We start from the raw sequence: 15011 nt of genomic DNA on the forward strand, positions 1-15011 counted from the left end.
ATACATTTCACCTTGAGTGGAGCTGTGGCAGGCACAGATACCAACCCTTGGAGAGTCACATGGGCTTCCAAGCAAAGAGGAGGCTCAGAGGCATCACATTACCACATCCATGGGCTCCTTTCCACCCTCTCTTTCCTTAGATGAGTCACACATTCCCTAGTTTTTATTACCATCTACTCTCCAATAAATTCCAAATGCTTATTTGAATCCCAGACACCCACAGTCTAAGGCCTAGTTCTTCAAAAACAACCAGAAACTTGATAAAATAGCAATATCAAGTCATATCAACTGTGTAGCCAGTTAACTCCAATGGAATCATTTGAAAGCAAACTCAACATATTCAAAATTGAATTTGTGATCTTCTGTCTATGTTGTTTGAAGATTCCTCCCCCCCCCCAGGAGATAGGAACAAATGTTTACTCATCCCAGATAGGAAGCTGGTGACAAAGTATGGATACCACCTGTCTTAGTTAGGGTTCTAGGGCTGCAATGAAACAACATGATAAAAAACCAAGTTGTGGAGAAAAGGACTTATTTGGCTTACACTCTCCACATTGCTGTTCATCACCAAAGGAAGTCAGGACAGGAACTCAAACAAGGCAGGACCTCAAGAGTCAGGAGCTGACACAGAGGCATGAAGGGAGCTGCTTACTGACTTGCTCTCCATGGCTTGCTCAGCCTGATTTCTTATAGAACCCAGGACCACCAGCCCAGGGATGGCACCTAGGCTGAGTCCTCCCCCATTGATCAGTAATTGAGAAAATGCCTTCCAGCTGGATCTAATGGAGGTATTCCTCAACTGGGACTCCTTTCTTTCTCTTTACTCTGGCTTGTGTCAATTTGACACACAAAACTAGTGGACCATGAAAGGCCACTTTTGTGAACCAATGAATTTTATTGGGTTACTTACAGGAATAGGGGTGAAGGGTTACTTTCTTACAGAAGCAGAAATGATACAAAGATGGTTGCATCACCAAAGCCTATCCCAACATGACAGATCAGCAGGGCTGACAGCCTTGAGGACACTGTACAACCTGCAGGCAGCTCAGCAGGTTGTAGAGTGTCCATTCCAGGTGGCCCAGTTGGTCTAAGCTTCTTCTAGTCTGTACCACTCATCTGTTTTTTCTAGGCAGATTTCCTGGTCTCTGCTTCTTCCAGGGGCTGGGACTGTTTGAGAGACTTCTTTGAAGCTTGTCTTCTCAGAGGAGAGTGACTCTTGGAAGTCTTTATCATTTGTGTACTCTTGAAAGAGGGAGGGTCCTAGTGAATTTGGTCAGTTTCATGGACTTCCTGAAGCAGTTTAGTGTTGCTAACTTCCTGTCTTAAGAAGCCTCTCTCCCTTTAGAACATTCTGTTATATCACTTGCCTGTAAACACCCCCACCTAAGTTTCCCTCTAAAATGAAAGGTTGATCCACAACAGCCTGAATTCTTCTTTGTCTCCACACAGCACCTAATGGTTCATGCTTGACAGTCTTTCATTCCAGTCCAGCATATGTAAATGAAACCACACCTTTCCAACTCCATTTACCCAAACTCATTTCATTCAGGTACATCTCTCCTCATCCAGAAGACATGAAACCATCATGCAAAGGATCCTGCACAGGTATGACCAGTCCCCACTACTTTTCTTCTGTGTGGCATCAAAGTGGAACTCAAATTGTTTTTTAGAGCTAGAGTTTTATCAGCGGCTGCAAAAATTGCTGATTAAAATTCAGATTTCTACACATGGCCACAAGGCCCTGTGTGGTTAGTAGCCTACTCTGACCTGTATTGCTTGATCAGATGGTGTGGTTCACTCCAGTAAAGTGGATTTTCTCTTACTCTCCCAAAGAGACCATCTCCTTGTCTCAGGGTCTTTTCCCATGGTATTGCCTATGTCTGGAAGTTTTTTCTCCATTTCATCTGCTGTATCTTAATTCTAAGCATAAATGTCTCAGCTCATAGAGGTCACCCATCAATCCCAGATCTTCAATGCCTCGCTGATGAAACATCTTCCCATTGCCCTGCACCTTTTCTGTGGCACATCCCACAGTTTCTAGTCTTGTAATGTTCTATGTAGTGTTTTCCATAGATGGAGAAACATCTGTGAGTACTCTCATGGTTCACTTTGTTCTCAGTGACTACAAAAACAGTTCTTAATAGAAGAACATCCCATTAAATACTTGTTCAATGGGTGAAAAGGGGCCTTTACTCAATTTTATAAATAGCAGCTCATTCACAAACTAGGGCAATACTCAAGTCAAACTATCAATCACACTGGCCTCAAACAGTCAGGTCAATAATATAAACATTGAGAGCAGCAATGACCATCTTGACCAGAGCCATAAATCAGGACCTACAGAATGTACCTCTCACTTGGATTCTTACTTGGATTCTATTTGTCAATTCTGACATTTTGCAGAACTTAGTGTGGCTAGAGTTTCTTTGGATGTATCAAAAAAAAAAAGATTCCACAAAGAAAATATTAGCCATTTTGTAATTATTTTTCATTAAGAAAAAGTAAAAGTGTAATAACAAGCCATTCCAAACATGTAGGGAGGAACTGAATATATACAAACATTCTGTAAGGTCCTACAATATCCACAAGAAGGACTGGTTTACCAAGGTAACATTTCTCTTCCACTGACACCTATCATCATATTAAAGTAAAAATCAATTTCAAATGGAATAGAACCGTGTGGAAATTGGCAGAACATAAAATGTTAAAATAAATGGCCATCTAGAAAATGAGTATTAGTAACTAAGGAGCCACAGGTTCTAACACAGTTGAAAGACATTGGAGTCTAAACAATATTCCTCTTTCTCAAATTCATTATGTATGTGTTGAAAAATGCATTGGGAGCCTTCAACTACTTTTTACTGACTATGCTAAGAGTAATTTAGCAGCATTAAAAACTGACAACGAACATGCTTGCCTCTTGGAAAGAATGTGGGAAATTGTGTCATGTTAATTGAACCCTGCTGTGGTAGGCACATAAATTGATTTCTGTGGAGGACTATCAAGAACACACTCTGTCTCTGGAACAGGGGCTTTAAAAAAAGGATGGGAGGAAAGCTGCAGTTGGGATCATTAGCTTTGTATAGTAAATTAAAAAGAAAATGACTGCCATAATGTCCCCATCCTCTTCATATTTAGAAGTCATGAAGGGAAGATCATAGTTAGCTCATTTCCTTCAGAGTTATGCCATTGAGCAAGGCAGAGAAGAAAAACATTGCATTACGGTTTGCTGCCAGTTCTGCCTGCTTGTAAAGCTGAAGGGGAAGAACATCTGCCTATTATTTCTTAGGTGGAGCTAGAATATGCACCTAATGGCAGGCACGTTCAGCAGCACTAAGAGTATAATCTGTTCATAACATATCTGAGAACCAGGGGAGTCACTGGTGTCTTTCCTACAAGATACGGTTTGGCTGTATAATGTAGTTGACTGTATGATTGTGGGCGATGTCTTAGGTAGATTACATAAGCCAGAAAAGGCAGGTGGTCAATCTCTAAAGAGAAAGTGGGTCCAAAGTAGGAACTGAAGACTAGAGAAGGCAATAGGGAATTCTGACCGGGGTGTGGGTGCTGGTCCCATGGCTCTAGCCTAGAAATTCATTCACAATGAAGTCAGATTAAAGTTTCCTCTTCTTCTGTGGGCACCAAGCAGTTGAAATAGCAACTAAACTTGACTGTTTATACTTCATTAAGGAACGGGCTACATTTAATCGTCCTGGGTACTGCTTTACGTCTGGTACAGAACCCGTGCTCAGCAAATACCTTCTTATAAATGCCGTATCTCCCATGCTAGGGTAGAATGCTATGAAATGGCTGGAGAAGAACTGGATTGCTTGTTTACATTATAGCAAGAGGCATATCAAACAGGCACATCTGATGGCAGAGATGCTGACAGAACAGAGCAGTGGTTATTGCCTTGCGTGCGCATTTGAAGCTAGATTCAGTCTGAATTCCAGCTCCACAGCTGGCCAGGGGTGTGATCTTACATAGTTCATCTCTCAGTGCCTCAGTTTAAATGGGAATAGTATCTAGCTGAAAGGGGCTTCATGAAGACTGCACATATTAAAATTTTATATGTGAAGTGTGTCAACAGTGACTGTATAAGGTAAATGGCTGTAACTGTTATTGTAACTGCTAACAGCTCTAGAAAATAACTCTCCAAGTTAAGATTTGTGTCATTCTCTGATGGTGTTTCACAGGATTTCTGCAGCTCTGGACAAAAGGCCAGGGAAGAGGCCCTGAGATCATTACAAGGGTGACAAAACCAATCCCAGAGCCAGAGAGGGCCTTCTGGGGACTTTGTTGCGGCAGAGCCAGGACCGGAATCCAGTCTACTGTGGCTTTTACAAGCATTGTAATTAAACAAAAGGACCGAAACTTGGCCTGTATGTAAAATGGATGCCATGATTGAGATAATTAAGAGTTGCAGTTAAGGTCTATGATGCTGGATGTTTATAAACTCTGGTTCAGCAACAGGTATTCAGCAATTATAGCCTCAGTAATTTGAGAAATGTTGTGAAATTGTGTGTTATGGGCATTAATCATAATAGGGCTGAACTTCTTTCTAGCCATATAACTTGCATGAAACTGATCAAAATATTTAGAATAATATAAAAGTATAAATCAGAGCTGGAGAGATGTCTCAGTGGTTAAGAGCACTTGCTGCTCTTGCAGAGGATCCAGGTTCAGTTCCCAGCACCCACATGGTGGCTTACAACCATTTGTAATTCCAGTTCCAGGTGATCTGATGCTCTCTTCTGACCTTCACAGGCCCAAGTCAAGCACATGGTACAAATACATACATGCAGGAAAAGTATTCATACACGTAAAATAAAAATGAAATTTTAAAAAAGTATTCACTATGGTAACCAGGTACTTTACTTGTATAGATTTTACTAAAACGACAAGAACTATAGCTTACTTCTTTTCTACAATTATAAGGGGAACTTAAACCATATAATTTTTTGGAGTATGGTTCAGATTAATGATCTTTAGAGCACAGCTGATATTATTGTGACCCAGTAGTACCCTTCATCTGTACCAGCCTTCAGAGGTCCTGCACGTCTGTGGCCAGCTCCTCTGCAGTGACCACATCCTGGGGAAAGGAAGTACCATTGCTGTCTAAGATGCTAAGCAGCTGGGAATAGTGTGGTTATCCTTAATTCTATTTCTTTGTTCTCATATAAAGTTCAGAGGAACCATAAACATATGTATTTAAGCAGTGTCCTTTGGAAATAACTCAGCAAATATACTTGCCAGTTTAGAAGTTGACCATAATCACCAAATATTAGGTGAAACCTCAGCCATGATAAATGAATCCATATAATCAGGTATCTTGAATCAAAGTAAACTGATGATTATCTCTTTATGGCTTTAAAGTGTTTAAGTAAAGACAGCCCCTGCACATTTCAACTGTAGATCCTAATAGCTTCTTCAGAGAGGGATGTGGTTCAAAGGAAGGAAGGGATCTCAGGAAATCTTCCATTTACAACAAAAAGTAAATCTCCTATTTGCTGGAATGTTCAGAAATAAGATTTTTCTTTGAGAAAATTTATCCCAAGAGAAGATTATAGTAGACCTAAACCAAACCAAACCGTTACAAAATTCTCTACAAAGAGATAGAAACCTCATTTGATGTCAAACATTTTAGTAACCTGAGAAAGACTAGAGGGTAAATTACCAACTCAGCTGGCATTTGCTTCCAGGAAGAGGCAAGCCTCCTGCTTTACCGTCCATAGCCCAGAGAGGACAAAGACAGCATTACAGAGTACAGACACAGTGCTAAGTAGACAAGGCAGGAGGAAGCCTCTGCTGGTGCAAGCCACTGGTATCCTCAGGAGAATCTGAAAAGTCAGCTCTTTCATATGTATAGTTATAGTTGAACCTCCTCAAATACAAAACTGACAAGGAATCATGACTGGAAAAAAGGAAAAGAAATCTTTTCAGCTGAAGAGTAGACCACCTCTCATTATTCTGCTCCCATGAACAGCATTGTTCCATAGTGGATCATATGATATTTTCTAAGGACAAAAAGAAAAATCATTGACCTGAGCTCAGCTTCATCCCGACTCCCTATTTTAACATGTACCTTAAACCTAATATTAGGGACTCATGTGTTTATGCTGATTTCTTGAATGCTCTCCCTAACTACAGATGTTACTATATCCTAATGTGTTTATAAAAAATATAGGTATTAAATGAGTTTCAAGTCTAAACAGTGCCCATGTATTGGAAAAAGTAGTTGGGAAGTGACCGGACTAAGCTCCTGAGAATGTAATTTGATTTTCCCCTATTCCCTCCCCCAAAGTGGCTATATTAAATGGAAAAAAAATTATTTTCATTTGATTGAAAGCTTCTTTATTCAATAGTTAGGCAAATTATTTATTTCAGTTTATACTTAATGTTTCTATCATATCATCTTAAAAATGTTATTAAACTATACCAAATATGAAGCTTTGCTAAGCATTGTGACTACACGATAAACTGCTGATTAGAGTTTAAATCTTTAATATTATTTCCAAAATTCAGAACAGCCAAAGGACATGCAGTTGATTAACCATGCTACTACTGCATAATGAATTTGTTAGTGTCCACCTTAACCAACTGAGAGAGTCACCTCCTTAATTCTTTAACCTAAAGAAAGTGCAACTTTAAAATGATCTTTAGACGATGAAATACCTTACTGGCTATCTCCGTATCTTAGCTAACAAAATTAGGCACTTGTTCAGTACAGTGATTCTGGATGGGATGAAAACAAAGTTATCTCTTATTGAAAGCCCCTCTAAGTGAACTGGCAATACAAAGTATAAATAAACAGATGCACTTACCTGAAATTAAAGTTCAGAGAGTTGGAAAATGCAGGGAAAAGTTTCAATCGACAGACAAAAAAGCCAGAAAGAGGAGCATGTGCAGCCTTCGGTTGGGCTTTCTGCCTTTGCAAGTGGCAGTGAGGCCAGTCCTGGCCGGTCCCCTCATGTTATGTAACATCTTATTAATATTAGCCATCAGACTGCTACCAAGCGGGTGAGGCACTAGAGGGCAAGAGTGACACATGCAAGACCCATCTCCAAGGGACCAGCGCTGGGACCACTTCAGGGAAGACAGATGCTAACTAAGCTGATAAATACCAGATGTCTGAAAGCAGCAGCGAAACTTGCCCTTGTTCCTCAAAGAAGATTTTAAAGGCCAGTTTCTGACTAGCCCGAGTTAACAGGTTAATAAACACGAGAAAGCAAAGAACCACACCATGCAAAAAAACTTTCATTATTATATTTACAACCCACAGTGACTCAGGAGGTTTGTCTCTGCATTGTTTAAAATCAACGCATTTAAGACGGAAAAGGAGACGTGGACTGTAAATTCAACGAGTGTCGACCTCGAGACCCTTCGTTTCCAGTCGCTAGAAACTTGCGATGGTCGCGCGCTGCCATTTCTAGTGTCCGCATTTCAAGTGGCCAGGGGTGGGATCCTAGGTGTGGAACCTGCCCGCCATCCTAGAGATTACCTCGGGCTGCGGAGCGCCGGCATCCTGCTTCCCGGTCCACCTCCTCTCTGCGCTACCGCGGCGCGGCCACCGCAGCGGCGGCCTCCCCCCAGCCCGGGCTCGCCGGCCGGCCGAGTGGGATGGGCGCGCGGGGCGGGCGGGGCTTGCAGGGCGAGTGGTCCAGGCGCTCGGGGCGGAGGGCCCCGCCCTGGCGCGCGCTCTGGGACCGGTCCTCGCCCCACGCCGCGGCGCAGTCTCCGGGTTCCTGCAGCTTGCGCACGCCCGCCGGAGCGGAGGAGGCGCGAGCCAGGACCCAGCTCCTGCCAGCCCTCGAAGCTGCGGGAGGGGTTCAGGGACGGGCAGAGCCACACCACAGGTGCCGGTGCCCAGCACCGGATAGCACATCCCGCGCGCTTTCCTCCTGCTCACTAGCCTCCTAGGGCCGGGTCCTCTCCAGCCCAGAAGACTGGCGCCAGGTCAAAGACAGATAAAGAGGCATTTTTAAATTCAAGGTGAGGGTGGGCGAAAGCTCGAAGGGAAGGTGTCTTCCAAGACACTGTCGGCCACACCAAGGCAAAGCAGTTTGAGACAGGGGCAATCCACCAATGGTAACTTGTAAAGGACATTTCTGTGGACATGATAATACTTAGAGGACCAGTCACCACCTCACAGGGTGCCACGTCCCACTTGCTTTAAGTGACATAGGTCAATGCTCAGACTTGGGGCTATCGAACTCAGGTCTGGCCAAAGGTGGCACCATGTTTTCTCGGTGGTTAGGATTAGTACGTGACCAAGCTTAGCCATCCAGAGACAAAAGATTCCATTTGTAGATGTTTTGGGGCCCTGCCTATGCAAGTGTGCTGTCGTATGTTGAGTTCTGACGAGTGAAGCGCAGCTGAAGTTTCACGGTCCTCTGAGGGCTGAAGACAGCGCTCCTGTTCAGGGATGCAAACATAGGTTTTGGAGATCGCGCGCGCACAGGTGCGCTTTGAACCCCGGTGAGACTGATACCTCCCACCTTTACGTGTTGTCGTACAAGAATCCATAAATGGACTTTTGGCTTAAGACAGGTCCGCTTATATTTTCTGGAAACTAGTAGTGAAAGAAAGGGATACAGATGATTGAGAAATCAAACACTTTGTATCGCTTGATGATTTTAGGAAGACATTCGGATGTATACAGCCTTTGGATGTATAAGGACATTTATAATGACATTCGGATGTACAGTGCCTTCAGCAGATTACAATATCTTGAGTTAGTTGGCATTTCATTTCATTTTTTTTTTTTTTGGTGTATTATTATTAGGTGCTGGGGGGATGAAACCCAGAACCGTGTAGATACTAAGCAAACACTATGCCACTGAGCCACATCCCTAATCTGGCCTTCTGCCTTTTTCTTTCTAAGTCAGAAAAAAATCCATCTTTTTCTTGCTCCATGAGTAGAAGAGTATAGAGAAGTGAGGGAAACAATCTCTGCTGGAGCTACAGAAGTATTAGGCAAGTAAAATTCTTTGGCTAGATGACAGGTATGAGAATGAATCTCCTACTTTTATTTTCTGTTGTTGGAGTCTCTCTTGAGAGTCTTGTGTCTTCCAAGAAACACCCTGTTTGTGTTTATATGCTTACTCCAGAGAGCCTGCCCTGCTCCACAGCGTCCATGTAGCGGTAGGAAACTTCTGGTTGGGAGATGGCTCAAGAATGAAGAGACTTGCCACTAAGTCAGAGAACCCGAGTTCAGTTCGAACAGCCCCACGTGGTGGGAGGAGAGAACCAACTTCTACAAATTGCCCTCTGACCTTCACACCAGGGCCCACAACCCCCCTTCCCTAATAGATGAGCCAGAGGGGATGGAGGACACTGAGGAATCAAGGCTTTCTAGACACAACAGCTGTTGGCACACATATGAACTCATGGGGACTGAGGCAGCATGCACAGGTCTGCACCGGACGGGTCCTAGAAAGAGAAGTGGACACGTACCCTCATCCCTAACCCATAAGCCATCTCCAATTGATAATCACTTGCAAATAAAGACTTAGTTTTCTCCAAGGGAATCTCACTGGGGAAGCAAATTCTTCTTAAGAGTAGGCCCCATGTCCAGCAGTAGATGTCCAACAGAACACAAGCTCAGTGGCATCTTTGTCTCTTGATAATATTTTTTTTTCTTACAGGTCCTTTGTATATAAATTACAGCTTCCAGTTTAATGTTTTTGTAATTCCTGTGCATGTAAACCTGTGTCTCTGCGTCTCTATGTGTTTCTTGTACTTTTTCATGTTTGATTGTCCTATTCTGATTTGTTTTTTTTGTTGTTGTTGTTTTATCTTATAATTATTTCTTAGATGCTCATTTGTTTTATAAAGAGAGACAGAAAGGGTATGGATCCAGATGGTAGGGGAGGTGGGGAAGAACTGGGAGGAGTAGGCGGGGGTGGGGGACCATGATCAGAATACGTTGTATGAAAAAAAAATCTGTTTTCAATTAAAAAGTAAATAGATATAGAAGAGTATTGAACAAGAACTGAGTGGCTCTGGGAATAAAGTAACACTGAAAGTGGGGAAAGTAGATACATTTTTCTGCCTTTCCCTTGCTTGTAATGTATTGCTATGGGGTGGGCAGTATAAGATTTCAGTGAATGGACCAGAGTCACAAATCCACACACTTCTGAATGTTCCTCCATGCGTAGTCAGGTTTGGAAATGGCATTCACTTTTCATCTTTTTCTATCTTCTCTGCACGAAAGGAAAAAAAAAAAAAAAAGCACAGGGAACCTCTTTAGCCTATTTAAGACTGACTGTCTTTTGAAATTCCCGGGTCAGGTGGAACAGGCGCAGTCAGCTTCCTGGGTGCTTTGGAGCCTGCTGCTGCTTTTACCTGGTGTTCCTAGCCATCCATTTGCAAATGCAGATGGCTAAGGGATAGGCTGTCTTCTCCCAAGATACACCGAAATCTCATAGCTCTGCTATAGAAGTTTACATCTACGAATATGTATGACAGCAGATCTGTTCCCTGTATTTCCTTCCACCCCTGAACTATTTGCCTGGCAGAGATAAATAGGGGCCACACACGAGGGACAACATTGCTCACTTTAGCCCTTCTTTCCTGTTTTCTTTACCTTATGTGGGGACAACAGGCCAGGGAACTATTTTTTCTCTAGTAGACAGATACCCCAGTGCCGTGTGCTTCACCATAGGCAACGAAGAACCTGTGCCCATCTGAATCCGGGCTTCACATTGGGGAAGCACCTCAAATTTACTCATTTCCCAATTAGCTTCAATATGTTTAATGTGATAAATGAGTTATATTAGCACTGACCTCTTCATAACCACCTTCGTTCTTTCTGTTTTTACTATTTATGCAAATATCGAGGGCCTCAGAAGTAGAAGAGGTTTAGACTTCTGTCAAGGACTCCGCCTGTTCCACCTGACCCGGCAATTTCAAAAGACAGTCAGTCTTAAATAGGCTAAAGAGGTTCCCTGTGGTTTTTTTTTTTTTCCTTTCGTGCAGAGAAGATAGAAAAAGATGAAAAGTGAATGCCATTTCCAAACCTGACTACGCATGGAGGAACATTCAGGAGTGTGTGGATTTGTGACTCTGGTCCATTCACTGAAATCTTATACTGCCCACCCCATAGCAATACACTACAAGCAAGGGAAAGGCAGAAAAATGTATCTACTTTCCCCCACTTTCAGTGTTACTTTATTTGGCCTAGATTTTATGAGACATTTTGTTTATCAGAGACCCATCTTTAAAAAAAAAAAGAAACCCCAAACGAGAATCTGCCTATAAATTAAAAATCTACAGGAATGATTAAAAACAAAAAAACAAAAATAACAAAACAGTGCATTTTTATATATTGAAATAATTAATCCTGTATTTAGCCACTCTGACAGACAGCATCTGATAGTAACTCATGATGATGTAGAGATTTAATAACATGCCTTATATAAATTAAAATTACAACCTTTGATGGGATTTTCTTCCTCATCTAAATGCTTCTAGGTGGAGGGTACTGATTATGAAAGGATTTTGAGAACTTATATTTGCAGAGTTCTCTTCAATTTTTCAATGTCTAAATTCAATCCATGCATTACTTTATTGAGAAAAGATTAAAAAATGAAAATGACATATTATTTTTATCTGAAACAACTAATAAGTGTGTGTGTTACAATTTCTTTTAAAATCTTCAGCTAAGACTTGTAGTAGTAACTCTGTGGATATGCTTAAGGCAATGGGGTGAGGACTTAATAGAATATACTCTAGCTACCAACTTCTAACTTAGCCAAGGAAGGGGAGACATGCTTTTCTTACTGTCTCAAAAGATGGTCATTTGAAAACGGACCCAAACCAAACATCCCCCCAAAATGACTGATTGAAGAGGGACCTGCGTGGAGTCAGGATGTTACGCAGCTGCAGACAGAGAAGTTACCTCTGCCTTCTTCCAGTGTTCTTACGGAGAGCCCCTTATAAACGAACCAGGGGGAGTAGATGGTATAAAGGCCTTTTTAAAAATATAATTTTTAATTAAAATGTAATTATATCGCTTCTTCCCTTTCCTCTTTCCAACTCCTCCCATGCACTCCCCACTCCTTCTCAAACTGATGGCCTTGTTGTTGTTCCGTATATCGATTTGCACCGATCTGCTAAGTCCATTTATGTTGTTTATGTAGATATGATTTCAGAGCTGATGACTTTGTGTTGGGTAATCAATTAGGGGACTCATCCCTGTGTGACACTAATTCCCCCTCTCAGCCTAAGCAATACCTGAACAACAATGACAGTGTCTGTAGACTTGCTAATGTCTAAGTGGGGAAACTAATAGGGTATGGCCCCCAGACAAAGAACTACATGGAACCAAAGGTCTTGTTTTAAGAAACAGATTTGTGGTTCAGTGGGAGGATTGGAGGTGTGGCTCCAGCTTTAGTGGACATCAGGGTTGCCTGGGGATTTGGTTCAGGACACTGTGCTCTATCTACCCTCAGTGCTTTCTATCAGGCAGGGGCCCAAGAATCTGCATTTCAACAAATGCTCAGTTGCAACTATCCACAATTCAAGAAAAGCCAACTTTGGTAACAGAATGTATTTTTCCACATTTTCAAGAGTAAATGTTTGTGTCTATATAAGCTATTTAGTTTCCAAAGTTTTGGATTTATTCCTTAATCTAAATAAATATACAATAAACTCGGTACTTTTCACTGGTTTCTATATGATCAGTTAGATAATGTCTCACTTTAAAGTAGTAAGTCTAGAAACTGGCAAATGGGAGCTCTGTTCTCACCTCAGAGGGATTCCTGCATCACTAGCTCTTTCTGTGTTTTTTGTGCCTTGTACATTAAAGGTCATTTAATTTACAATAAAGAAAAGGGAAATTGCTTAGTTATGTATGTCCTATTTTATCATGTCCTCAAAGGACACCACTTTGTCCTATTCTGTCTGAATTAAAAAAAAAATTTTTTTTCTTAGCTAAGTGAACTCCCTCTCCTCATTATTTTGTATAATTCCATTTCAATTTGTAAATGTGTTGTCCTCAGCAATAGCTTTTCCCATGTGATACTAATTTACAATTTTATGTCCGATCATAAGCTGTGTCGTCAATTGCGAGCTTTGGGTGATGACAACTTGGCAATAAAAACATTCCTATCTATAGGTAGGCCTAGCATAAACCTTTCAAATAACATTTGCTGCATCTTTAATGGGAAAATACAAGCAATCATCAGATTGTAGACCTTATTGTGTGAGTCTTCAAAGCTATCTCTTAATATTCAGGCAGGACCAAACATCATTAAGGTGTTTCTTTCATGTAGCTTGCCACATTAAAACATCGTTTTATAGCTTGGCCTCATGCCATGCAGTAGAGAGAGATACATTGTGGGAATAAAATGGATGATTTCTTTCTCATTTTGTCTGAAAAGAAGCTTTGTGAAGACCCCAGAAAATATTCACTACCACCTAACTGTGATATTTCTCCATTACATCTGATCACTGGATTTCAAGAGGTTGAAGAAAACATTAAATATTCAAGTAGTTGTGTGAATCAATTTTGAAGCTGTGTTTTACAGTAGTGATTGGGGGTTGTTAGAATACAGAGAAGTAGAGGTAACAAATGGAGTTGCCTTGTACATTATGAACAAAAATCCAATAGTCTTAGGCTTAAGGTTTTACAGAGTCCCTCACCAAATGTACCTTAGAGGTCTGTTAGTATGAACATTGAAATTTTAATTGTTTCCCTCTTTTTTTTTTTTTTATCTTGGTCAGGCTTCCTGTAGCTGCGATAAAACACCCTGAAAGTAAAGTGAAGGAGAAACAGTTTATTTTGCCACAAGATATGGTCCACCATCAGGGAAAGGGTGTGGTATCAAATAAAGCTTGCCTAAGGATCAGAGGACAGAGCCAGCTACTAGATTAAACACTGAAGTTAGGCAGTGGTGGCACACACCTTTCATCCTAGCACTTGGCGGGCAGAATCTGTCTGGATCTCTGTGAGTTCAAAGCCATCCTGGACTGTATGAGATTGATTCAGTCTAGGAGATAAACAGAGCCAGGCAGTGGTGGCACACACTTTATATCCTAGTACTCGGGAGTCACAGGCCTTTAATCCCAGCACTTGAGATCTCATGCCTTTGCTACCAGTATTTGGGAAGCACACACGCCATTAATCCCAGCGCTAGGAAGGAAGGTGTGAGGAAACAGGAACTAGAGTTTTTGGCTGAGCACTCAGAGGCTTTCAGTCTGAGGATTCATGGAGATAGGATCTTGCTTTCCATTTGGCCTGAGGATATGGTAATGATGAGAAGTTTCTCTAGTGGCTTGTTCCTTTGTCTCTCTGATCTTTCAGCATTTACCTCAATATCTGGCTCCAGGTTTTTTATTATACGACCTTTAGGAATTCATCCAAAAAAAAAAAAAAAAAAAAAAAAAAAAAGGATGTCACGGTGTTCACATCACATCCACAGCAAGGGAGCAGAGATAACCTTCATACCCCTCTAACACAAGCAGGTGCCCTTGCTGGCATGCACTGGCTTTAAGTATTGTGCACCATCTTCCACATTCTGAAAGCAAAGGTAGCAGATGCTCTTACCCATCATTCCTGCCACTCATCCATGAATCAAAGGTGTGAACCTGGACACAATGAAATTATAAGAGATGATGTTCAAGCATAGATGTTTGTAGTGGGTAGCCATTCCAGCTTGGATCTGGAAGTTCAACCCATTGAGATCTGGCAACTGTCCGCTACGAGGCGGGCGAGGAGTGCTGAAACCGAGAGCTGATGCAAGCGCTCTCTCTGGCGTGCTCTCTGCGCTGACCCTGGACGTGGAGATTGACTGTGCAGAGCTCCAGAACACCGTGATTGCGATACACCTTCCCCAGACCCCCGCAACCTATCCATTCCTTCATTTGTAAGTCATCCACTAAATAAATCTTCCTTTTAACTACGTGGAGTGGCCTTTATAATTTTCCCCAATAGATGTTAATTTTAATTGTGAGTATCTATACTCAGTTTGTTTTCCTTCTGAAAATTACCCTCATGGAAAGAGGTA

General features: G+C 41.7%; 1 protein-coding gene across 3 annotated transcripts in view; it reads right to left on the bottom strand.

Moving 5' to 3' along the window:
* Positions 1-7589, bottom strand: part of Ndst3 (N-deacetylase and N-sulfotransferase 3) — a 158758-nt gene extending 151169 nt beyond the window's left edge. For 2 of the 3 annotated variants that reach the window (XR_003735816.1, XM_028881473.2), the window contains exon 1: positions 6825-7490. The gene's annotated coding sequence lies outside the window, so the exon portion shown is untranslated. The other variant, XM_028881474.2, reaches the window with a different exon arrangement.
* Positions 7590-15011: the final 7422 nt, after the last annotated feature.

Source organism: Peromyscus leucopus, chromosome 6 (assembly GCF_004664715.2).
Source record: "Peromyscus leucopus breed LL Stock chromosome 6, UCI_PerLeu_2.1, whole genome shotgun sequence".
NCBI lineage: Eukaryota > Metazoa > Chordata > Mammalia > Rodentia > Cricetidae > Peromyscus > Peromyscus leucopus.